Genomic DNA, 26,627 nt, shown 5'->3' with positions numbered 1-26,627 from the left:
CTATCTTTCTCCAACCATAATCTATCTGGAGAGGCTCAACTTTAAAGTACGTGAGAATGGTAATATATTTCTTTTTTTTCTACTTATGGCTCATCATTGGAGGATACCACTGATCGTGGCTGAAAGGCAAAGGTCAACGATATAAAAGTTTTTGACAGAGCTACGTTAATTATAGTAGATCCATTTTACTGATTACTATTAATATGTAACAAAAATTGAAGTTCAACGCCTTAATTTATTAGTTGTACAAGTTGAAATTGAGGTACAAATAAAGAGCGCAATAATTAGTTGCAACAACAATTTTGTCAAAAAATATAGTGCCAGTGTAGAGCTCCTTAATCACAAGAGCGTCCATAAATAGTTGCTAATTTGCTGAGTCAATCCTCGCCGGCCCAACGGAATGCCAATAATGCAAGAGATCACCAACTCTTAATTAAAAGAAATAATACAGAGGATTGAGTTGCGATCAAGAGTTGATTTCAGTTGCTTTCTATTTGAGCAACTACAGCTATGTGCATGTACTTATACATACATATATATATGTAGATGTGCATATATGTATGTAGATATGCATATAGTATACATACATATGCCACTGCTTGCCGCTGTATTTTTTATGAAAAAAAGCAGTATGCAGTTGAAGCACCATGGCGATACCACCAATGAATGGCACGCGACATCCACTGATTGCAATTGAAATATATTTTTATAGCGGAAATATTATTGCCACATTCATTGGTATATATAAGTACATACACATATGTATGTACATACATCGTAATTTTCTGATTGTTATTTACGGTTTTTATAGATATTAAAAACCCCTTTTTTATTTGCTGAATATTTTTAGTATTCTGTAATTGAGTATGGCAATAATTTTAATATGTAAAGGGTGTTTCAATGAAACTATATTTCCTGTGGAATTTTGATTAATGACATTATTGTTGGCTTATGAGTTTTTACATGCCGCCGATTGATGAGCTCGAAATGGCTGCGTGATCGGGAGACGGTCTAAATTCCTTACATTTAGAAACACCATTCAGAATTGCTCGCGGCAGACTTTTACCATGTTAATTTTTTATTACTTGTACGGGGGGTGCCTTTTATATGTCGGGATTCTCCATGAAGATCTATACACTTTCGCATGCGTTTGAACCAATTGTCGAAGCACTTTTGCCACTCTGAATGAGGTACCTCCAAAACATGCATTCTGAATGCCGCAACCGCTTCTTCAGGTGTCGAAAAACGTTGACCTCTCAGTTTGTTTTTTACGTACGGGAATAAAAAGAAGTCATTCGGTGCCAAGTCAGGACTATACGGCGGATGACCCATTAATTCGATGTTTTGGGTGCTCAAAAATGCAGTTGTTTGAGCCGATGTGTGAGAGCTCGCATTGTCCTGGTGAAGAGTGATCCGTCTTTGGCGATTGGTTTTCCTAATTTCTTGGAAGACAACTGGCAAACGAATGGTTGTGTACCACTCAGAATTTACTGTTCTGCGTTGTTCTAGTGGTACGGTTGTGACATGTTCAGTTTTTCCGAAAAAACAGGCGACCATTTGCTTGGAAGTACTTCGTGTGCGAACAACTTTTGTTGGATTTGGCTCATCTTGAAACACCCATACAGTCGACTGCTGTTTACTTTCGGGCTCATACGCATAAATCCATGATTCATCACCTATCACGATGTCATAGACGTGTTTCGAAGCCCCGCGATCGTATTTTTTGAGCATTTCCTTCGACCAAGCCTTTTTTTGAGCGATTGACAAATTGTGTGGGGTCCAACGCGAACAAATTTTTTTGACAGTGAAATGTTTATGCAATATTGAATGTATGCTGGTCGCACTAATGCCTAAGATGGTCTCAATCTCACGATAGGTCACATGACGATCTTGCAATATCAGTTCGCGCACAGCATCAATGGTTTTTGGAACAACAACTGATTTTGGACGACCTTCACGAAATTCGTCTTGGAGTGAACCACGACCACGATTGAATTCACCATACCATCGATAAACACTGGTCCTTGATGGAGCTTCATCGCCAAAAAATGAATTAAGTTCATCCATGCAATGTTGCTGAGTTAATCCTCGTCGAAAGTTGTAAAAAATAATCGCACGAAAATGTTCACGATTTAATTCCATTTTTGGACCGAGATGAATCTTTTAAGTTACTGTAAGCAACACAAATAGCGCTAGTATTTCAAAACGTTCTGAGTACGCCAAAAAATGTCAAACTTTGCGATACAGCTGACCGTTGCCAGATTGCAACACCAGGGTTGCCAAATCCCGAAATATAAAAGGCACCCCTCGTACACGAAAAATCAACGACTCTTTGGAACAGCGTGAGAAAACATGTGAAAGAAGTGGGCAGAATTGTGCTATCACAACTGCTGACATAACAGCCAAAACTACTATCACAACTTTACTTCGGATGGCCAAATCTTGTATTATATAATTCTTGCCTTTGTCGGTGTACTGAAAAATAAAAATGTTTCTGCAGTTGGTCCGTCCGTGTTTTTTTTTTTTTTTTATTTCCATTATAAATTACGATCTGTTAATATTAACAATAAGTAATTGGTGTTAGGTTTTGGAATTAAAATGTAACTTCCCTTTGAAAGAGAACATTATTGTCTTTGGAGGTATTTAGTTACAATTTTACTAATAGATAGTTTTCTATAATTTTATATTATTATATTTTATCTGAAGATCTGTGGGTGTTTTGCGCTTTAGTCTTCTTGGTTTAAGTTCCATTTCCGGTATCAGTCTCATCTCATGATTTTTGTGCGCTAATAGTCGCAAGATGTGCTTACTGCTGCTTCTTTTTACTGCTTCAGTGACAGTGTCCGTAGGTCCATGTCGGTCTGATTACAGATTTGTATATCATTTGTTTATTAAATAAGCTTAGGGTTGATTGTTTTCCTAGTAGCCAGTAGAGTTGTCGGAATTTGCTTTTCATCTCGTTTCTCTTGTTCAGTATGTGTTTTTTCCATGTGAGTTTTGAGTCAATCTTTACGCCTAAGTATTTTGCACTTGAGTGTATTTTTATGTCTTCCCCGTTAATTTGAATTGGATATCTTGCATATTTTCTCTTCGCGTATATTACATGTTGTGTTTTGTCTTTATTGGCCTCAATGCCCCATTTTTCAAACCATTGTGTTGTAGCTGATAGCGTATCTTGCAGTGTTTTTGTTGCTGCTTCTTCATTGTGGTTAGCTGATATTAAAACTGTGTCGTCTGCAAATGTACCTATCATAGATCCTCGAGTAGTTGGCGTTGGTATATAGAAGTCCTTTGTGCCATACTCTGTCAAAAGCTTTCGCGATGTCCAAATACACGGCAATGCAATATTTCTTCTTATCGAAGTCGTCTGTAATTTTGTTTACTACTTTGTGAATCTGTTGCACAGTTGAATGTTGTTTTCGGAAACCGAACTGGTGTGAGGGGATAGCGTCTTTTTGTTTTAGAATCGGGTCAATTCTGTCAAGCAGTATTTTCTCAAACAATTTAGAGAGGATGGGCAGCAAGCTAATTGGTCTGTACGAGCTAGCAACAGTGGCGTTTTTGTTTGGGGATCACTAAACTTGTGCAACCTTCCATGCTTTTGGGAAGTATTGTAACCTAATTATTCCGTTGAAGAGGTCTCGTATGTATTTTATTACAGTGTCGCGTAGTTCCTTTAGTATTTTTCCATTTATTTGGTCATATCCCGGTGTCTTTTTGTCTTTAAGTTTCTTTATATAATATTTGATTTCTTCTTTTGTCGTGTTTTGTAGTGTGTGGTCTGCATTCTCAATTGTGTTTGGCAGCTCAATGCCTTTATTCTCCATGCTATTTGTAAATATGCTAATGTTTCAGCCTTTTCTTTGCTTGTTCTAGCCCATGTGTTGGAATTTGCTTTTATTGGAGGCTTGTGTATGGTTGTTTTAGTGAGTTTTTTAGTTCCTTTCCATAAGGAATAGTTCGTAGCTGTAGTTGTTTCGAGGCTGCTAAGGTATTTCTTCAGTTGATTGTCATTATGTTCTTGGAGAATTTTTTTGAGTTCATTTGATGATTTGTTTAGTGAAGTTTTATCGGGTGGATGTTTGGAGCGTTGCCAGTCTTTCCTGAGCTTGCGTTTTAGTTTGATTTTATCTAAATTAAAAGCAGGGATTTTCTTTGTTATTAAGGTGTCTAATATTGGTGTCGATTGTGTTGCTGCTTTTACTATGTTATCGTTTAAGTATACGATTGCATTGTCCAGTTCGGAGGAGGATTTCAAAGAGACTCGAGTTTCCATGTTTTCTTTTATGGCATCACGAAATATATTCCAGTCTTATGGTTATATAGCGAGGTGATGATCCGTCCTTTCAATACAAACTTCGTCGAAAAAAATCTGTCCGGCCGCCTCTACTTTTACTTTTGTATTAGGTTAGGTTAGGTTGACCTGGCTGACTGAAAGCCCAGGACCTGTTGGACCTTAGTGTTACCAGATGGAGTTTGACCCATAATTGTAGTAGGCTTCTTGTAATAAGCCTGCGTCTTTTGGGAATCTTAGTAGCAAAATTTTCAGCTTTCGCCTTGAACTTTGGTCCAACTAACTCGCGATCAACCTCTGTTCACACGAAGCCTTTCTCCATTCCAATCCTCCAAGGTCTCATTCGATTATTTGCTACCACCACCAAGATCTGTACCAATAGCGGTTCCATGCAGGCTTACGCCAAACACTTCTAAGCTCACTATTGTACCCTCCTTCTTGCTAAAGTTTCAAAATTTGTAAATCAACCGAAATTTTATTATATATCATCTACTTTAGCAGTAATGTATAGATATACAACTTAGGCCCCATCAATTTTAAGGGTTAGCTGCTTCGGCAGTTGAGTTGTTACACACTCCTTAGCGGGTTACGACTTCCATGCCCACCCTCCTGCTTACTTTTGTATTACAGTCTGTATCAGAAGAAAAGAACCGGTTTTTTTCTTTTAACTTGAAGATATATTTCGTTCTGCTTTTTGCTGCATAATAGTCCCATTCAAGGGCTACGACGTCAGCGCTAACTCAGGTTAAGTACGCGAAGTGTTTTGAGGCGGTATTTTTATGCACACATTCGAAAGGCCGAAATTATCTTACGCCGCGGCTGCAAAAGTGATCAAAAAATCAAAAAAGTTTGTTGTGATGTGGAATCATTGGTATAAGGTGTCCAAAAATGTTAATGACTTTTCCGAGCGCGGCTTGAAGCGAGTGACGACAAAAAATCAGAATAAAGTGATCGTCCAACTTTTTAAGCGGGACTCTTCTTTGCGAATACACGAAGCACGCAAAATTCCTGCTAGAAAGGGAATAGATGTGAGTATCAACTCCTTCGAACGACGACTGAAGGAGGCGAACTTATCCCACCGTCCCATATCGTCAAGACCACTGCTCTCAGAGAAACAAGAAAACATGAAAATGGCGTGACAGTATTGAACTGGCCTTCCCAGTCCCTAGACACCAACCCCATTGAAAACGTATGGGGAATTATGAAAACGCATCTTGCCGGAAGGCCAGTCCATGATTTAAAGCAACTCGTGCGTCAAGTTCGTTAAATTTAGTCTTGTTTGTCGACGAGTTACGCAGAAAAGCTGGTTCAAAGCATGAAGAAGATGCCAGGCTATACTCGACAACGATGGAGACTACACAGCTATTGAGTAATTGCGACTCGTAGTTTTGTACATACTTTCATGTAAAAAAATTTGAAATATATATCTTTTTTCTGACACAGACCGTAACTTGAAAAAAAAACTATGCATACGGCTTATGTCAGGAACCATTAAGAACCTTTTTGGAAATTTTAATTGTTTCATTGTCCGACTTAAAAACTATTCAAATTATGCTTCTTATTTTGCCACTACAGTGGGCTAACCCATTAAACAAAATTCGGGTAAACGGTGTGGAATCGACCGATTTCGCTCATTTTGAACTTTTAGTACTTTTTGGTGCTTCAAGCGAGGAATTCTAGCACAGCATAGGAAAATTCAATGGTGAATATCACATTGAGCAAAAAGTTATAGAATATAGTCAAAAAACTCAAAATACTAGCTTATTCCTCAAAAGAGATATTATCGCCTCCTCAGTACTGCCAATCAATTACAACGAACTTATGGCAGCGTTTGATCCAACGCTCGCTTTTTCATTACCTCCTTTTGGCTGTTAAAACGCATTCCCCGTAGTGGTTTTTTTGACTCGATCATTATTATGGTGCGAAATCCGCGAGTTTTTTTCCCACAAATCATTTCTTTTTATAAGCCATAAGAAGTGTGAACATGGTCTCTTTGGTTTTGGTTCATTCGGAGCACACTATTTTCTCACCTGATGTCTGGATTACGCGTCATACTCATAAGCACACGTCTGGTCTCCAGTAATGACTCGTTTGATGAATGTTGGGTTGGATTCAGCCTTGGAAATCATGTCTTTGGCGATATCCACGCGGTCCCTTTTTCGCAAGAAATTCAGGTCCATTTTCAGCAACACGGCTAAAGCCCAAATCATTAAGTGCAATGCCTTGCAGAGATCCATATATTCAAGTCCTCTGCCAACTCTCTGATGGTTAATTAACTTAACTTTTCTTTCACTTTAGTGATGTTTTCATCAGTTTTCGATGTGGACGGACTCGCAACTCGATGGACTCACGATCTCTTCTGAAGCGTTCATGCCACTCGTAAACGTTAATGCAAAATTTAATACAAAAATCGTCGTTTCAAATTCAAATCCATTTTTAAAATTGTAAAAAATCTAAATGTTAATCAGAGATGTGTCAACCTAACAAAAAAAAAAAACACTAAAATCAGTTGCCCTAGGGTGTCACCTGGTGGTTGTTCTGGGAACTTTTTGATCAAGGTGGAATGTTGACTTGAATTTACTTAATAAGCACATAAAAGCAGCCTGAGGGGTCGGCTTAAATTTGGCCAAAGTGTCGGCAGTAAGGCTTCATTAAAGTGTTTGCTCGTGAACTTCTTGATGATAAAAGTATAAACCGTGGATAACGTTTTGATATTACCAATTCGCGAAAAAAATGATGGACTTCTTTAACCCTCTAACAAGTTACCCTGTAAAAATTATTGAATCAACACAATATTTTTTTAATGTAAACCGGCAAGATCGTACTTCGTTCCTGTCAAGGAAAGTAGTGTTTTAAAGGAAAAAATTCTAATATAGAATTGGAGCGCAATACGCTAAGACAGTTTGTAGATGATCTTACTGATTAGAGGAATAAATATATACAAAATTGTTATGTCCCTTTCCCGCCCATAAATATAATAACACCAAAGTTTAGCAAGTTTAACATTTTTTAGCATTTCTCACCTCAGTGAAGTTTTCGAATATTTTAAGGAACTTTTGCACAAAACACATATTAGCACTTTGGAATGCATATAAAATTCCGAACTTCTGAGGCATCCTACAATAAATTTATATTTTGCAAACTTAGCGTTCATGAAATCTTTTGTTACAAGCAACTTAATTCATCCATCGAAGTTATTGATCAAAAGAATGATAACAACTGAAGTGTATACCGTCACAGATTGCTTTTATTATTCCATTTACAAGCATTCAGTACTTAGCAACGGGCATATCTACTTGTATACAAGAATATATGTACACTAGGGTGGTCCAAAAAAATTGTTATGTTTTTTTTTTGTCTTAATAAAGCGAAAGGTATAATTTTTGAAGCATTTGTGAAAAGAAATAAGAAGAGGAAATTAAATAATATATAAATAAATATTTCATACCAAATTTATGGCACGTATTTGAATATAACTAGAGAATACAACAATGTTTCTAAATGGCTTTTCAATGGAAGCCACAAGTAAGCCGACGCAGTAGACGCCCACGACAAACTTGGCTGCGCACAATCCTAAATAAGAGCTCTACCACCACCAGCTGAAATGAAATTATACATTTAGCGGCGGGCAGAAATAGTTGAGGACCTTTAGTTTCGCTCTATGCTCCGACTAGGAGCGATAATATGCGCAGATATATGTTTTTTCATAGGAATTCTTTAGTTCTTCTTGAAAATGTCATCTAAAATCAAGGAATAAAACAAAATTATTCTAAAAGTTAATTTAATAAAACTCGAAAAGTTATTGGAAATATGAAATTTAAGGGATTACTGAGATACGCTCATAGAGTCTGATACTGATAAAAAAATAAGAAAATGATTTTAGAAGGATCTTTTGCACTAGTGACACAATATAATTTTTGCCCAAAAATGTTTAACAAGGAAATACATTATTTTTTCAAAAAAGGATTTTTGAAGTAAACTTTATTAAAAACTACAAATAAAAACATTTATAAAAATATTAAAAGGAATCTCAATATTATTTTTCTAGAAAAACTTTTTTAAAAAACACTGCTAAAAAATATAAAAATATATAAAAAAACGAGTTTTTTTTTCAAAAATAATTTTTAAAAAGTATATTTTATTAAAAAACCGCAAATAAAACAATTTAAAAAAATATTAAAAAGAATCAAAATATTTTTTTCCCAAAATAAAATTTTTTATAAATATATTTTCTTGAAAAAATTACAGAAACAAAAACGAAATATTTCTTTCCATAAAATAATTTTTTTAAGTATTGTATATTTTATTCAATAAAAAATATACAAAGAAAATAAATTAAAAATTTCGGTTCTTTTGCACCGAAAAAGTTTTTTTGTAGGAAAAAATTTTTCATAAGTATATTTTATTAAGAAACACAAATAAAAAAATAATATAAAACTATTTAAAAGAACTGAAATATTAAAAAAAAATATTTTATGAGTATATTTTATTAAAAAACTACATATAAAAAAATTATAAAAATATCAAAAAAAAACGAAATATTTCTTTCCGTAAAATAATTTTTTAAGTATATTTTATTAAAAACTACAAATAAAAAACTGTATAAAAATATTAAGAAGAACCAAAATATTTTCTTTCTCAAAAACGAATTTTTCATAATTATATTGTATTTTATTAAATAGACTGAAATTAAAAATTTATAAAAATATTGAAAAGGATCGAAATATTTTATATTTCCAAAAAATAATTTCATTTAAATATATTTGAATTAAAAACAACTTTAATATTTATAAAAACATTAAAAAGAACCGATATTTTATTTCTGAAAACCAACTTTTTTTTTGGTATATTTTATTAAAAAAAACTATAAATAGCAAGAATTTATAAAAGTATTTTTTATTAAAAAGCCTACAAATAAAAAAAAGTTTATAAAAATACGAAACGGAACTGAATTTTTATTCTCAAAAATAAGTATTTTTTATTAAGAACCCTAAAAACAAAAAAAAAATTATAAATATTATATATTCAAAAAAATTGAAAAAAATGTTTTTCCAAGAAAAATTGTTTATAAAGATATTTTATTCAAAGAATTACATTACAAATAATAAACTCTATACGATTAATATTTTCAAAAGAAGAATTTTTTACAGTATTTTTTATTAAAACAACTACAAATAAAAATAATTATCAAAATATTAAAAAGAACCAAAATTTTCGAATCATAATTATTAACTTTTCTCAATTTATATTCAGGCCTACAAATAAAGCAATTTTCAGAAGAATGAACGACAATGTCCAAAATACTTGGGTCACTTGGCATGAAATTGCTCAGATGGACCTTTTTTCGCAATAGAATAAATATAGAGAATAACATTAAATATTTTTTTTTATTTTATTAGACCCCCCTAATATGCACATTTGCAACATTTTTTCATATACTTTTCCAATATTATTGTGCATGTAAATTGAAATTATTTAGCAGTTATGCGTTTGCATACAAATTCAATTCGCCTACAACAAACACACAGCGACAACGCCAGTCTACATATCTAATTAAGTGCTATAAATTTATTACAAGCGAACTATGCGGAAAGAGGTTGGCCGGGAGACGGTGATGGCACAAAGTCATTGCACCTTAAGTTGTAAATTGCTTATAAAGGCAATAGTAATAACTGCAACAACAGCAACAACCAAAAGCAAATTATTCGCCACCGAATGAAGTAAATTTGTTGTAGGAGCACCACAGACACAGCAGAATGGAGGAGACACAGCCGAAGCGAAAGTAAGAGTAGCAACAAGTTTGCAGTCTTTGAATTGCCATCAGAAATGCGGAACTACAGTGTGGTATATATATGTATGTATTTTAGTAAAAATATTTACAAACAAATATTTTCTAAAATGAAGTCAAATTTTGATGTTTTTTGCAACTATCCTATACAAAAGTAAGACTTGGAAGACCTCAAAATTGCACTGAGACCTACAGAGTTAACAAAGACTACGACCCTTAACTAGTGCCAGCACCACGACCTAGGAAGTGGGGTGAATGCTTTTAAGAGATAAGTAAGTGATTCGAAAGGAAGAGTAACTAACTAAAAAGATCAATCTATATGTAGTACTGGATAAAGCAGATGACAAAGTAAGCAAGCAAAGGGTAAAATCGAGACCACTTCCTATTAATACAAAAAGATGGATAATCATGCAGTGTAAAGAAATTAAAATGTATTCAGAATTATAATGCCAGGTACTTTAAAAACTCCTCACCTCCTACCACAGAAAACTTTGAGTTAAGAAAACTAAAACTGCCCAAGATCCCCTATGAGGCTTATACTCTTTTTATGAGCGAAATTTATTAGAATTAACTATACTCCCACCAAAGCAATGCCTGCAATTATAATACGTATGCACTTCTGAGCTCATCTATGCTTCAAAAATTAACCCTAATCGGTCCAACTCTTGTTACATCATCCATAGAACTACTCTCTGCGTCTAACTTCTTTCTGCATTGGAGGCCTTCTTGACTTTCCATGGCCATGTTGAACTTTCATAACGAAAAGGTCATAGTAAAGGAGATTACTATTAGCTGTGTTAACCTCCTGGTTAATAGAGCAACTGGAGCATAGAAACAGCATCTAACGTCTCCTCAACTTCCACTGAAAACTCACTGAGAGGATTCCAAACTTCCACACTACTATAGCACTTTTCAGACTGAGATTGACTGCAATTCACGCAACATCAATGTTGGTAAGCATAATCGGTCTCGTTACTTTTAAACTCAAGTTTTTTGTAGACCAATTCTATTAGATTGGCACTGAACATTTCAATGCGCGTTCAAGAATATTGAAGATGCCTACAATCTCTTCAACTGCACATCGTCAATTTCTACAGAATCCTGGTACACAGTTATCTTCAATATAATAAGAAAGCAGACCATTACTTGACATTGGACTCGCATATTCTTAGTGATGACCCCCATACTTTGTCTAATATGCCAAAACTACCAAACACTGCACAGCAACATATTCGGATACGTACTATATATCAGCTGCCGAGCAACCGTCTTTATTGATGACACTCCCTAGCTAATAATATTCTTCTACTTCTTCGATATTCTTACCGTGTATTTGCAAAGGTTGGGCTCCTTTGGTATTAATGCACATCATCTTCGTTTATAGCGATGTTAATTTTTAGAGCTGCCTGAGCTGCAAATGCGCTTACCGTCTCCAACTTTACATATGAGTGTGTTTGTGCGCGAACAGAAAAATATCGTTTGCATAGTCGAGATCTTCAAGACTGCCAACCAAACTCCAGGAAACTCTTCTCTCAGCAGATGTTTTAGATTAGGTTAAACAAGAGCGGAGGCAGCACACATCCTCGCCTTACCATAGATTAGATTAAATTAGATTAGATTTGTGGGGGTGGGACAAATCAAAGCACACAGTCAGGAAGACCGTTGTACTACACTCGGATAGATTTAGTGGAAAGAACAGAGAGGCAGAAAAATTGATTTGACACCACTATTCCGCGAATCTTTTGGATTCATTGATAAATCTTAAAAGATCCGGAAGAGTATGAACTTTATCCGTACTTCGTGCATCGCAACCCAACAGCCTACGTCTCATTCTAGAAAACGCCGGAGAGTTGCAGAGAAAATGCCTTCCAGTGTCCTCTTTTTTTTCTAGACAGGATAGACATATTGGGTCGCCAGTGATTTCCATGGTAGCCATATGTTGACCACAGGCGTTGTGTACTGTGATTACACCTACCAGTACTCTCTTCCTAGTAAGTTTTAGGAGAAAGATCGCTAATTTCCTGTTTAATTCGTTCACAAAGCACTTAGCTATTCTGCAAGATCCCAACTCAGACCAACGTCTTCTAAACCTCATGAAGTCGTCAATCCATAGTTGAACCGATGCAGAATTGATTCCTAGGACAGGTTCAAGTTTTAGTGATATGCTTGTAGAGCCTTCTTCGATATCCGGTGTCTGGGTGTCCTTCGGACAGTGAACAGTGCTTTCTTCGTTTCTCAGATGGAGCGGTACACACTGACAATCACCAGTGTTTTCTTCGTTTCCCCAGACTCCGTTTAACTTGAGCCTCTATACCGCCTTCATCGCTTCCTTTCGGATTTGAAGATCAATGCCTTATATGTGTGAATCTGGATACCGCCGCTCAAGAGGTTTTCACGCCTAACTGGACAGCTGGCGTCTGTGTACAGTTCCTTTACCAAATCGATAATTTTATCAGGTACACCTTTACAAACGAATGATCTCAAAATAGCTTCGTGGTTAACAGTATTAAACGCTTTTTGGAAGTCGATGAAGAAGAGGTAAAGCGGCGTATACCATTCGACCGATTTTTCCACGATGACTCTAAGCGAGTTTATATGAGCAACACCGCCCATTAGTGCATCAGATAATCTTTCATTGATTATGTGGACTATGATCTTGTCAACCATGCTGAGCAGTGTGATGCCTTTCCAGCTTTGCTAGTTTCCCCTTTTTCGGTAAAAGGGTGATGAGGCTCTCCTTTAGTTCGGAGAAATTCTTTTCAGAGTTCTATTATATATAAACATGTGTGAAAAGAGACGTTTTCCAAAAGGATGGCATGTAAAAAAAGTTACAAAAAAGAAACTCGAACTTAGAAGACCTTTGAAAAGAAAAAACGTATGGTCACGCTAGTCTATTGTTGCGACAAGCTCAGTTAATCACAGTGAGGACTGACTACATCGTCCCGACGGTAACTTTCAATAGGAATTTTGCCACTCTCTTTCCATCTATGGAAGAATGGAATAAGGGACTCTCTCTAAACAACTTCGACACTACAGTCATACAAATGGCAGTAAAATGGATTGTGGTGTTGGAGCTGGTATATATTCTCACAGACTTGCAATTGAAAATTCTGTGCGTCTCCCTAATACCAGCAGTGTCTTCCAGGCGGAAGTACTGGCAATTGGGGAAGCCTGTAGGCTACTAATCGCAGATTTCTCTTTTAGGGGCAATATCGCTATTCTTTCGGATAGCCAAGCTGCAATCCAGGCGCTGGACGCGACTATAACAACCTCTAAAGTGGTGGAGCAAAGTAGAATAGCCTCACCAACTTGAGTGAAAACCATAAAGTAACCTTAATTTGGGTCCCAGGACACCGGAACATAGAAGGTAACGAAAAAGCCGATGAACTGGAAAGAGGGAGATCTGCCATGAATAACGTTCTTGCAGAATCGGTACTCAAACCATTAGGTCCAGTCAAGAATGCAATTTCCCTAAAATACCTTCGAATCGCAGATTGTAGATGGAGAGACCAGACGAAATGCAAAATCAGCAGGACTTTATGGCCCACCTACAACCTGAAACGACGGGGCGCCTGTAGACTAACGGCAGTCATAACTGGCTTCTGGTCTATCGAAGAACAAGCCGCCAAAATGGGCATCCCTCACAACACATACTGTCATAGTTGTAAACAACCGCAGAAAAGGAAAACCATCTTCCATTTCCTCTGTGAATGCCCTGCCCTATGAAAGGACAGAATGCTAACCCTGGGCAAACCGCTATTCGAGAGTCTCGAGCAACTGTCTGGTTTAGACGTCAACAACCTGATAAGGTTCCCGAACCGCACAGATTGGATATAGTCTTGCTGTAAGTAACTGTTAAACAATTTGGTAACGAGGATGTGGCAACAAAATGGTGCGGAAGCGCTAGTTGGATTCTGGATGAATCACCACTCTAACCAACCAACCAGAAGACCCTGTATATGCATGTATGCCAGCGCCGCTGAAGACAACGAAGGTGCTTTAATTATATTTGCTAACACTTAATGTTATTACATCTGAACACTTATAACTTTACATGTCAAGTAGACGCTACTTGAATAGCAACACTGTTGTTGTTGTTTTGTTTGATTAAGTTTTTTTCTATACTATCCTACAGGTCATTCCCAGGCGCTTATTTAATTTCAGAAAATCATATGTGACTGGAATGAAATCAATTTTCATTAGTATTCGAAATGGAGTGCATTGCAATTAAAATGTAAATGAAGGGATAAGCAAGAGAAGAAGAGTAAAAGAATGTGTGAAAAAAAATCAAATATGAGCACAAGAAAACATTGTACACCTTTACAATAAAAACTACAGTGTAAATAAAAACGTTGAGTCCAAATAACGAACACCGAACAAAATGTAAGGTGTGAAAAAATTATGGAGAAAATCATTTAAAGTCAATAAATAAATAAACAAATAAATCGCTTCATTAAGCGTGTCGACTTACTTAAAGTGGTCGCGTGTGCGTCTGAGTGTGTGTGTGCTTGCGCTTGTGTGTGGGCGCCACATAACCAACCGAATTCGTCTGATAGGCAATTCATGTGAATACATGGAAAAATGCAGTATTTTTCGCCCAAAAACAAAAATAAGACAAAAGAGAAAAGCCGAAAAGCATTTTCAGTCAATTTACGGTAATATCGAAGAAAATTAGGGGCGCCTAACAACACGATCCATTCTTTCAAGGCCAAACTCATTCGTTTATGTGGCCGCACTTGATTTTTGACATTCTTGGCTGTCTGGCTTTGGTGGCGCCCAATATTCTTACAGGTGTGTTTGTATGTATGTTTGAATGTATTGCTTGTTCATTGCTTTTTTCAGCTTCTTCAATGCTTTGACAGCTTTTCTTCCAATGTCTGCGCTGTCGTTCTAGCAGCACGTTTTTCCGCAGACCAATAAACTTTTACCGAAACTCTTGTCTAGTCATCGCCATCTCATCACCATCGGCATAGTTGGGTCAGGTGAATTTGCCATTAAAGAAAACTAGATTTTCTCATACACGAATATACACACACACGTAAATATGAGTGCGCACTTGAGTCTTGTGATCGTGCACTGGTGTGATTTGTTATCCGGTTTATAGTCGCATTCACGATCTTGTCAGTCAGCATTACAATCGACAGCAATCCCCAACATTCAAAAGCATAAGAGGCACATAAAGGGTGGTGCATATGAATTTTATACTTTTCTGATGCATTTTTTTGATTTGTCCTGGCGAAAAGTGATCAAAGAAAGTTGTTTTTTGACACGGTGTAGCGCGTTTTTAAAAGTAAATTTATAAAAAAATATGTTTTTTCATTTCGGTATTCGCAAGGTGTCGTAAGTAACGTAGTGTGTTACAGGTTACGTATATTCGAATTTCGATTTTTTTGTGGCGATATGTTGGTACTCATGTCTCCCACTCATGCCGACGAGTTCGGCCATTTTGAATGTTCAGTTAATTGTTGACAGCTGCTTTGCTTGTACGTGTTTCGGCTCGTCTTCGATTTTCACCTATTCAAAAGGATGGATCAAAGAACCTGTATCAAATTTTGTGTGGAAAACGAAATTAAGTGCGTGAATGCAAAGCAACGTTGATCGGTGGTACAAAATGTTCTCAGAAGGCCGAGAAGATGAGAACGACGAAAAGCGTGCCGGACGTCCGAGCACTTCAACAACAGACGAAAAAATTGATGGAAGTGAAGAAAATGGTATTGGTCAATCGTCGAATCACCGTTAGAAAAGTTCCTGAGGACCTAGACGTATCGATTGGCTCATGTCATTCGATTTTTTTCAATGATTTGGGCATGAGACGGGTCTCGGCAAAATTCACACCAAAACTGCTCAATTTCGACCAAAAGCAACATCGCATGAACATTGCTAATGAGATGTTGGGCTCTGTTTGCGACTACCCAAATTTGCTCCAGAGGGTCATAACTGGTGACGCATCGTGGGTTTATGGTTATGACGTGGAAACCAAAGCTCTATCATCTCAATGGAAGCTGCCGCACGAACCGAGACCGGAAAAAGCGCGCCAAGTTCGGTTGAATGTAAAATGGTTTGCTTACCGTTTTCTTCGATTGCAGGGGCCTTGAGCATCATGAGTTCTTGCCACAGAGTAAAGCGGTCAATAAGGAATATTACCAGCAAGTTATGCGCATTTGCGTAAAGCAATCCGCCAGAAACGTCCGGATTTGTGGAAGAACAAATCACGATATCGCACCTGCTCACACATCGTTCCTTCTGCGCGACTTTTTGGCCAAGAACAACACACTAATGATGCCACAGCCACCGTATTCCCCAGATCTGGCCACCTGTGACTGTTTCTTGTTCCCGAAACTGAAGAGGCCCATGAAAGGACGACGCTACGCTACGATTGACGAAGAAGGAGCTGAACAAGATAAAAACAAATGATTTTTTGAAGTGCTTCGAAGATTGGAGAAAACGTTAGCACAAGTGCATAATATCCCGTGGGGATTACTTTGAAGGGGACAAAATAAATAAATAAATAGTTTTTGAAAAACCACCAAATTTGCGATACTTTTTGAACACACCTCGTATGTCATAAACTTTCAGCGGCTAGAAATATATTTAGGGGCTCCGCTAGGTAACCAAAAAGATTCTTAAACGTTAAGAAATAGTTGGTTATGGTTTCAAGGCCTCTAAACATTTATTTAACCATTAAGAGAATGTGGCATACTTTGTGAATCACCTAATACTGTATTTATGGAAAAAAATTTCAGATGTGTGTAAAATATCAGACCGTAAGCAGGCTCTCAGCGAATTTTAAAGATTCAGCTGATTTGGTGACGTCACATTAGTCATGACAACGGTTTGTTTACGAAAACACTGAGATTGTGTTGGTGAGATACGATAACAATCACCGCAGCCTCTGCTTAAACAGCTTCTTTGCCGTTTGAACAATGACTGCTTGGACAATGTGTAATCAGTGGGCAGAGTTCTGGTACCGAATGCCCGGAGACATAGGCGCCGAAGTTACTCTCACAATTTTGCTTCAGACGGCCAAACCCTATAAACAATCTATCGTCCTTGAAATGAGCGAGCAAAATTCCGCTGCCGAATATTTATTTTTATTTATTATATATAAAATTAGCTTATAACATAAATCTTATAAGCTATTTGTGCTAGGAGCTATAGCAGCGAGGCCTTAAGCTCGATAGTTTCATGGTTAGGTTAGGTTATACTGATAGTAGATCTGTACGACCAACTCACTTGGGCCTTACAGGTCTGTTATAATACCACTGTGCTACACGAAAACCACATTTAATTCCCTTCGTGCAACCATTTTGTAGCCCATCCCGCGCCACACAGCTCTGCAAGAGAATTGAAAAAGTATTTTCCTAGACAACCTGCTCGGATTTTAGATAGGGCTGAACAATTGCAAAGAAACTACTCAACTGTTTCTTCCTCTTCCTCATCTCTACAATTTCTACAATATCCATGAGAGAAAACTCCTAGTCTGAAGGAATGCCTGCCAAATAGCCAATGACCGGTTACACAAGCCACGACCTTCGAGATTTCATCTCTTGAGACACGAAGCAATTTCTTTGTTTTTTCCTGTTTATTTGCGGCCATAGTAGCCTAGGTGTTTCAAATTATTTTCTCCATGCTCTATTGACCTCTTGAATGATGTTGTTTTTGATTATTAGTTTACTCGTGGCCAAAGGTGTCCCAATGGTACTTTTATCACTGAGCAGTTGAAGAGCTCAGTACCTCAGCAATGCCTTTCCTGGCTAGCTTATCGGCTTTACAATTTCCCTCAATTCGATTTGTGTTAGTAAATATTCGTTCTCTATAGCTGGCAGGCAGTTAGCAGTCTAGGAGAAGATGAGTAACTGAGACTAAAAACTGCCGAAAGAAGTTAAAGGAAAAAAAATATGCATCTATACCGAAAACCACATTTTCCCAAACCATATTGGTGATTTTTGGCTCTAACTCGCGAATGACAATAATCGCCTAAGTGACCGATCGTAATTGTTTCTAAATCATCTTCATAACATTGAACCACCAGGACACCCCGAAAACATCAACGAACTCTAAACGCAACAGGTTTTGGGGGCATCACCAAAATGGTTAGGAACATTATTAACGAACTCACCTCTCTCAAGATCGATTGTTGGATCCACTCGGGCTCATGTTATTGTTGATGTTTTTGGTGTGGCAGTTCATTAAAGTCTCATAAAGCAAATTGTGCAGAAGCCAATATGCGTCCAAGGCCAACTCTTTAAATTCAGCTCGCAAATAAACGGCTAATTAGCAATCATTATTGAGCGAACTGGGGTAAGTGGTGGCAAAACAAATCCCAGCTAAGAAACGGCGCAAGTACTTTTTTCGCTAAATTCGAAATAATATTCCAACTTCTCTAAAGCTCTAACTGATAACCGAAGAGTTTTGACAGCTGATACAAGAACAAACTCATCTAACGAATTTCGTTTGCCATTTTTCACCCAGCAGATACGGTGTGTGCTTAATTTCGGTCACCGCTGTCTTTTCGATAAGCAAACTGAAACAAACTCGTTAGGCGCTCCCACGACAGTGGGTTCTAGTTACTAGGCCAACCCGGATTTATATCGCGCCAAGGACTGTCGCTCCAGCAGCATTCCACGTACATATATGGAAATGTTTATGCTGCTACTACAATTCATTAGGCAACTCGCCTCTTATCTCGGAATGATTGAATACTCAACGTAAAGTGGTTTATATTGGTCCACGTCAAAGACACACTGATCTACACTTAATATTTTGAGGGTAAGAACTCTGTAATATACTTCTTCGTACCGTTCACACGAGTTTGGCCGATCCGCGACTTAGCTTTCATTTTCATTGGGAAAAGGCTTTTACGTGGCGGGTTCCAAACCCAGCGCACAACCAGATATACTGGGCTATTTCGTCTTTTCACATTAGCTCGCTCACGAACGGATGTTCGAAAGCTACCCAGAAGATACTTGGGTGAAGCCCGGATATTGTGAGCCGTTTGAGCAGTATGCAGAACAATCGTCACTTTGACCACTCCCAAGTGGAGGGCGATCAGAGACTTTTCCTACTTGCGTAGATTTCGATAAACGAAACAATTCGGCCCCTCTGTTCATACTACCTGCATACAACCCAGAAACGAAACTTGTATTTGGATAACCCTGTATAGAAACATTTTTGTATGCATCTGTGTACACATATTTATGTGCATTTACTGCATGTAAATACGACTGTCTGTCCCACATTTGCCACAGCATAATTACTCTACAATTAAATGGGTTCACCGAAGTATTTACTTAATTCCACTTCACTTGTTGACTTGTACCCGCAAGCGGAGCTGGTTCCTGTCTAACAACTACTCGCAAGCTTGTGCGAACTCATTAAAAAGCGAATCGACGACGTGGAAATTCTTTTCTCACCAACCGCGTTTTTCCGCTGATTCAATCGGCCAGCGAGTTGGAAAACTTTCTTGCGATCCAACGAATTCATTGCCGCCACAGGTGGAAAAGAGTTGAAATATAAAATATGAATGAATGTGTATGATTTTTGAATATAATTGTTTTCTTCCCAAGAGTATAAAGCCACAAAATTACGAATAACTTTATCTTTTTCGTGCGTAAAATAGGTAGCAGTCGCTTTGGAATCATTTTTGTCCTATTTGTTGTGAAATTTCATTATTCTATTATTTCAAATACATACAGACGTAGAGGCGAAAAAAAGTTCAATGATCCGTTCGTCATTACTGACCGTTTCTGACCTACTCACGTACTTATTTACATACCCATTTACATACGCACAAGTAAGTGCGTATGCAAGTGAGATTATACGCAGAGCCAGAAGGCAACTAATTGTGAGTCATTCAGTATTTAAGACTCTATTCTTAAATACTCGTAGTTTTAATGGTCATCCTTTCTTTCGTAATTAAAGAAGTACTTAAGTAAAAGCATAAAGTCTCATTGAACTTTGCCCTTTTCTGAATGAGTTAATCCGAAAGATGCCAGCCGCAAACTCACATTCCGAGTATTTAAATAGCAGGCACCTCATTTCGTACGGGGTTTCTGACAGTGATTAATAGATGAATCCCATATTTCCCGAAGGGGGTTTCCAACAGTTGTTTTCATTTCAACTCGTTTTTTAACCGAAAATTACAAACCGCTAAAAAATTATAGGAAAATAATTGTAGCACACACTTCTGTTACGTGTTTGGCCGAGATCCTCCTCCTATTTTTGGTGGGTGCCTTGATGTTGGTCGGCAAATGGTCCATACTGTGTTTTTTTTCTTAATTATTTGTAATTTTAAAGCGACAGCTCTTCGCCGCTAGAAACTTTGACAGCAAGTCAGTCTCATATCCCTGAGGAACGAAATAAGTCCCCATGCGCTCGAGCTCGTTAGGAGAATATTGCAAAGTTATATCCACAGTCAATGTTGTGTAGTCCAAATAGTGGGCTTATTAAAAAAAATGATTTTCTGACGAAGGGTATTTTCATCTCGGCGACTAAGTTAACCATCAAAACTGTCGTATTGGGATTGGACCAGTCGCGTGTCATCATCAAAAAGCCAATACATCCTCAGAAAGCGACAGTTTGGTGGTGGTTTTGGGGTTTGGCATCAGCGCCCGATTTCTCTTTGAAAATGCTGCTGAAAACGCCATTTCGATCAACGCTGAGCGCTATAGAGACAAGACAAGCCATTTTTCGTGGCCGGAAATTGCAGAAATGGACTTGGGCGATCTTTCTTCGATATTCGTGTTACCAGCTGTCTCGGCGGTCTCAAATGGCCACCTCGGATCCGCGATTTGACGCCGTTAGACTTTTTTGTGGGGTGTCGTGAAGGAACGGTGTTATGCAAAAAATTAATTAACGATTCAAACCCTTAAGGTGAAGTTCAAACAAGCCATTCGTCAACCAACGTGAAATAGTGCTGAAAACCTTCGCCAAGGTCTAAGAAAACTGAGTTAACAAGATGCGCTACTGCGAAGCCAGTCGATGTGGCAACATAAATGGAATTGTCTGCCATAATTAAAGGGAGTATTGGCTCTTTCGAATAAACGATGAATGTACCGGAAAAATTGGATTTTGTTCATTTTTGTTTGTGTACAGTGTGGACCCTTAATGTTAGGTTAGGTTACGGTGCGTGCCACACTCGATAAGGGGTAGGAAGGGACTCACTTAGGCCTGGATACCCATTGTGATGAAACTACTTTGGACTCAAGCTCACCCTTAAATTCCAAATGTAGTGAAATTCCTTCATCTATCGGACAAACAGTAAAATTCTATGGATGGTGGCCCATGCCAAGTCTGCTAGACATCCAAAGGAGTAAAAGTTTAGACATCGATATCACATTCTGGCAAAAGTAGAAGAGTGGCTATGGAAATGTTCAACGTTTTCCACCTCCTCCTCGTTTCTGCAGCTGCGACAAAAGGCATTCGGGGGAAACCCTATACCTTTCCCATGGCAGTTCCCGTGTTCCTGGTAGGCAGTGCCCGGTAACGCTACTAACCGTCGTACTAATGGAAGACTGCTCTTTTTCTACACTTGCGGATATAGCAAGTTTAAGCATTACACGCCTGGTGAATTTTATCAGCAGCTTGAAGCGATTGACGCAACGTAATTAGTAACCGTGTGGTCATCATCCTCCAATCCAAAGCCTATACTTCCTTCTTCCCTCGGTTTTTTATTTTTCCCCATCTATTTTTCCTCTGTATGGCAAACACAGACGAATTCAATTCTTTGTCCAAGTTGGCACTCGCTTGGGCAGCCATTTGTCCTAACATAACCTAACTTAGTCCTATACTGATTAATTCTAGGCCAAACCTATTCAGTTATCTCACAAGTGGGCTTCGTGATTCATCTGCTATTTCATCTACACTTGCATGATGGAGACCGACGTGATCTAGGGCTTGCTTGAGCGATATCGAAATGATGCAGCTCCTAAGCAGGTTATTTTTATTTTGCTAAGCGCAGGGCTGTTCCAGAGTTCCTTTCACGTTGACTCTGCTCTAGTTTGGATGTGGAGGAGTGAGACAGTGTCCCCTCAGTATACCCACAACAACTTTACACACTTTCCTGGGAAAATATAAAAAATAGTTTGTACACCTGACATTGGCCTGAGTAACATGATTTTCGCGATCCAGCATGAGCAGGTTCTTTCCCATCTTGAGTTCGCTTCTTGAAGCATTGCTGCATCTATGTATCATATATGATATATCCATCGTTGTGTGTAGAGAGATGGTTCTATACCGGGCGTGCTAGGTGCAGGAAGGTTTGCGCCTAGTTTGGCTAGTATATCCCCTTTCTCATACCCTTCAAATCACTTGTGTCCTGGAACCCAGTAGATGGTGGATTGTTTCTCAGTTCCCAGCACATTCATCCTATTCCGACATTGCCGAACGCAGTGTAAATCTGTCATTACAGCTGCTATTGTTTTGATGGCTGCTTGACTGTAAATGTAAAAGTTTATTTGAGAATTCGGAGGAGTGTTCTCTCTAGCTAAGTCTGCTGCGTAGATCTTAGCTTGGAACACACTGCAGTAGTCCGGTAATTTGTATGACTGTTCGTAGCCTAATTTCGAGCAGAATATTGTGGTTCCCACACTCCATTTTGAAACAGTCAGTGTATATGTTAAAGGTGTAGTGCGTTAAAAGTTGTACCTTTCTCCAGTCGTCCCTTACTCATACTACCTTTGGTTTACTGTTGAAATTAGCTTGAAGAATAACGTAGTCCCAGTTAGCGTTTACACCTCTGCGTATTCGGCTGTGGTGATATGACCTTTGAATTAGTCGTACTGTTGTCAATAGCCAAAGTGCAGACTTATTTCCAGAACTTTTTGCTACTAAATCTATTGGGGAAGTTTAAGTATCGTGTCCAGTGCCGCCGTAGTAACGATGGGTATTACACCTGCTATGCAGAGCTCTGCTACTCTTTGTACTTTCTCCAATTTGTTAGCATACGTTTTCTTATCCAAACTTGTCCACCATACTAGAATGCCAATGTGAAAGTGGTGGAGATAAGCCCCATGTCTTACCGACCATTTTTCTGTAGGCGTATAAGGCATTATGTGCTTTCTTCGTTCGTACTTCCACATTGAGCGTAGTCCATTGACGTTAGTTTGCTATCCAACATTACTCTAGAAGCTGCTGGCGTGGCAGTCCTTGGCCGGATATAAGTTCTGTAACCTACCGTGTGAACGTCAGAGCAGATAGTGATCGGTTGTGCTGCAACAGATGAGTTTTTGACCCACAGTCAGTCGATTCGTTTAGTATTTGGTAGTTAATGTCTTATTTAAGCAGTTATGTGATTCCTCTTGCACAATATAACTGTATACCTCTCTTTTATATTGGGTTGGGGAAAAAGTAATGTCGTATTTTGTCAATTGAGCGCGACATTTAAACATATCTTGCGTTGTACTTATTGTATCGGGTCACACTAAACGGCGATTTGAAGACGACAATTTGTACTACAAGTGTCTCTTTGACAGTGTTGTGATCGTACGTTTCAGTCTTAAGTTATAGCGCGTCTAAGATGAAGTTCACCAAGCAAGAAATTCGTCATATTTTACGTTTTTACTACTTTAGAGGTAAAAATGCAACGAAGGCGGCGGCAAAAATTTGTACAGTTTATGGGCCTGATACTGTAACGATTCGCACAGCACAGCGTTGGTTCGATCGATTTCGTTCTGGTGTAGTAGATGTCGAAGATGCACCCCATACTGGTAGGCCAATTGTCGTAGAGACTGATAAAATCGTTGAAATTATCCAAAAAGACCGGCATGTGAGCATTCGCTTGATTAGTTAGAAACTAGGTGTAGGCCACAAAACCGTTTGGAACCATTTGCAGAAGATTGGATTCCACAAAAAAGCTGGATGTTTGGGTGCCACACGTGTTGACGCAAAAAATTCTCTAGGACCGAATCAACGTTTGCGTCTCTGCTAAAACGGAACGAATTTTACCCATTTTTGAAGCGGATGGTGACTGGGAATGAAAAGTGGATCACGTACGACAACGCCAAGCGAAAAAGATCGTGGTCGAGAAGCGGCGAGCCGGCCGAAACCATCGCCAAGCCCGGATGGACCGCCAGGAAGGCTTTGCTGTGTGTTTGGTGGGATTGAAAGGCAATTATCCACTATGAGCTGCTCAACTATGGCCAGATTCTTAATTCGGACCTCTACTGTGAGCAACTTGACCGTTTGAAGCGAAACCGATTGACCAGAAGCGGCCAGAATTGGTCAATAGGAATGGCGTTGTTCCACCAGGACAACGCTCGTCCTCACACATCTTTGATGACCCGCCAGAAGCTACGGGAGCTCGGATGGGATGTCCTATTGCACCCACCGGTCCATTCAAAACGCCCTTGGTGATACCAAGTTGGCCTCAAAAGAAGCTTGCGAAAACTGGTTGTCTAAGTTTTTTGCAAACAACAACAAGTTTGCGAACAAAACGGGGCATATTTGACTTGAATCGGATGATTCTAAGTACGTTAAATAAAGCGTCAAATTTCGATCACTAATACGACATTTCTTTTTCCCCCAAGCCAATATCTTCATATGTCATATCTCCCTCTCTCTCTCTTTGTTAACTTTTTGTATTATAATAAAATATATTAAGCACAAATTATATTTAATATCAACCGCCCACCCATGCAACCCACAACTTTGTTCTTTCAAAATCCAAGCTATCCATTTGGAAAAATCATTGTTATCGCCAGCTTTAGAACGTGTACGTGTGTGTAAGTGTCAAGCGCGCATTATTTACTTAATCAGAATGAAGAAAATTGTGGCGATCATGTTTGCCTAACCACCAGCCAGCGGTCTATAGTGCATACATACATGCACACACATACATACATATGCACATAAATGTATGCATTTAAGTAAACAAACAACTAAATAAGCAACAAAAGAGGAAGGCAACGCTTACTCACCCCATAAACACAGTTCTTTGAGGTCTTCTCTCCATTACTGCCCACTGTCATTGAATTTCCAGCTGTGTGTTTGCGGGTGTTGGCGCGTCAACTGAATAGCACGAATAATACAAATTTATGTACGTATGAAAGTATGTGCTCCATTTAGTATGCATGTATGGATGCATGTGTGTTTGTAATTATGTGTATGGTTTGTGCGATCTCTGTTTTGTGACTTTTGTTTGTTTTGTATTTCAATTAATGCAACTGGACGACACTTATACAATTATTCCTCAATAGAATGCACATTTATGTATGTACATACATATGTAGAGAATGTATATGCCACATACATATGTATAACACATTCTTCTTTGTTTTCTTGTTTTTTTCAAAGCTGCAGATATCCGACAAGCAGAGTCTTTCTTTCCATTTGGACACATATTAAATAACACTCACTCGCTTTCTTGCCCGCTTTTACTTTTAATAGTTACTGGCTACACATTTATGCACATGTAAGTATGCGCATACATACATACATAGATATATCATACATTTGAATGTGTGAAAACATCTTAATTCCATTGTGGCATACATTTCACATACTTCAATTTCAATTTCACTACAGAATATCACAAGAAGCCACAAATAAGCTCTCTTTTTTTTCGTTTACCCTGCCAGTGGTAGGGTCAAGCTGTACCGGAGGCGGAAGGAAAAACAACACGAACACGACGTCACGGTCACAAATCACTGCTCGCCAAATATGTAATCCAGAAACAAAGCACAAGTTCACTCTTTGGCAATGAATACACACATCGGGTTACCTGAGCCATTGCTTTGTAATGCGAGATACTAACGCATAGAAGTGGTTAGCTGAAATTGAGATTAACATTTTTTTTGTTAATGCACCGCATTTCTGATTAGACTCTAAAGTTTAGAGTATTGCATGTTTTATTTGCTGTTATTTTATGCTATGTTGTGCTATGTTACGTTCGGTTATGCTTATTTATGTTATCTGTCGCTATTTTTTATTATTTTATGTTATGCTGCATTATATATTGTTAAGCGCTGCTGTTCTGTTACCATTGTTTAGGTATGCTATGTTATGTTGTTACATGCATTGCTTATAGATATTTATATAAATTTTGGTTTATGTTTTGTTATGGTATGGTACTGGTTAGATTATGTTATGTTAAGTTGTGTTAAATTTGTTATGTTATGTTATGTTAAATTTTGCTTTCTTATGCTGCGTTTTATTTTATTATGTTATGTTCCTATTTTGTGCTACATTATATATTATTATGCTCTGTTATTTGTAAGTTATGTTAAGTTATTTGTGGTGTATGCCATCTGTTATGTTTATGTTAATGCTTATGCTATGTTGTGTTTTGGTATGTTTATTATGTTATGCAGATTATGTTATGTTATTTGAGGCTTATGTTATCTGCTATGTTTATGTTAATGTTTATGCTACGATTAAGTTATGTTAAGTTGTGTTAAGTTTGTTATGCTATGTTAAGTTATTTGTGGTGTATGCCATCTTTTATGTTTATGTTAATATAATACTTATGCGATGTTGTGTTTTGGTATGTTTATTATGTTATGCAGATTATGTTATGTCATTAGATGCTTATGTTATCTGCTATATTTA

The 26,627-nt window shown here is 37.9% G+C and overlaps 1 protein-coding gene across 1 annotated transcript in view; it reads right to left on the bottom strand.

The window, feature by feature from the left end:
* LOC128857653 (uncharacterized) overlaps positions 1–26,192 on the bottom strand; it is a 90,878-nt gene extending 64,686 nt beyond the window's left edge. The window contains exon 1 of the mRNA XM_054093400.1: positions 24,998–26,192. The gene's annotated coding sequence lies outside the window, so the exon portion shown is untranslated. The remainder of the gene's footprint in view (positions 1–24,997) is intronic.
* Between the last annotated feature and the right edge of the window lie 435 nt (positions 26,193–26,627).

Source organism: Anastrepha ludens, chromosome 3, assembly GCF_028408465.1.
Source record: "Anastrepha ludens isolate Willacy chromosome 3, idAnaLude1.1, whole genome shotgun sequence".
NCBI lineage: Eukaryota > Metazoa > Arthropoda > Insecta > Diptera > Tephritidae > Anastrepha > Anastrepha ludens.
This window is presented reverse-complemented; position numbering and strand designations above follow the sequence as displayed.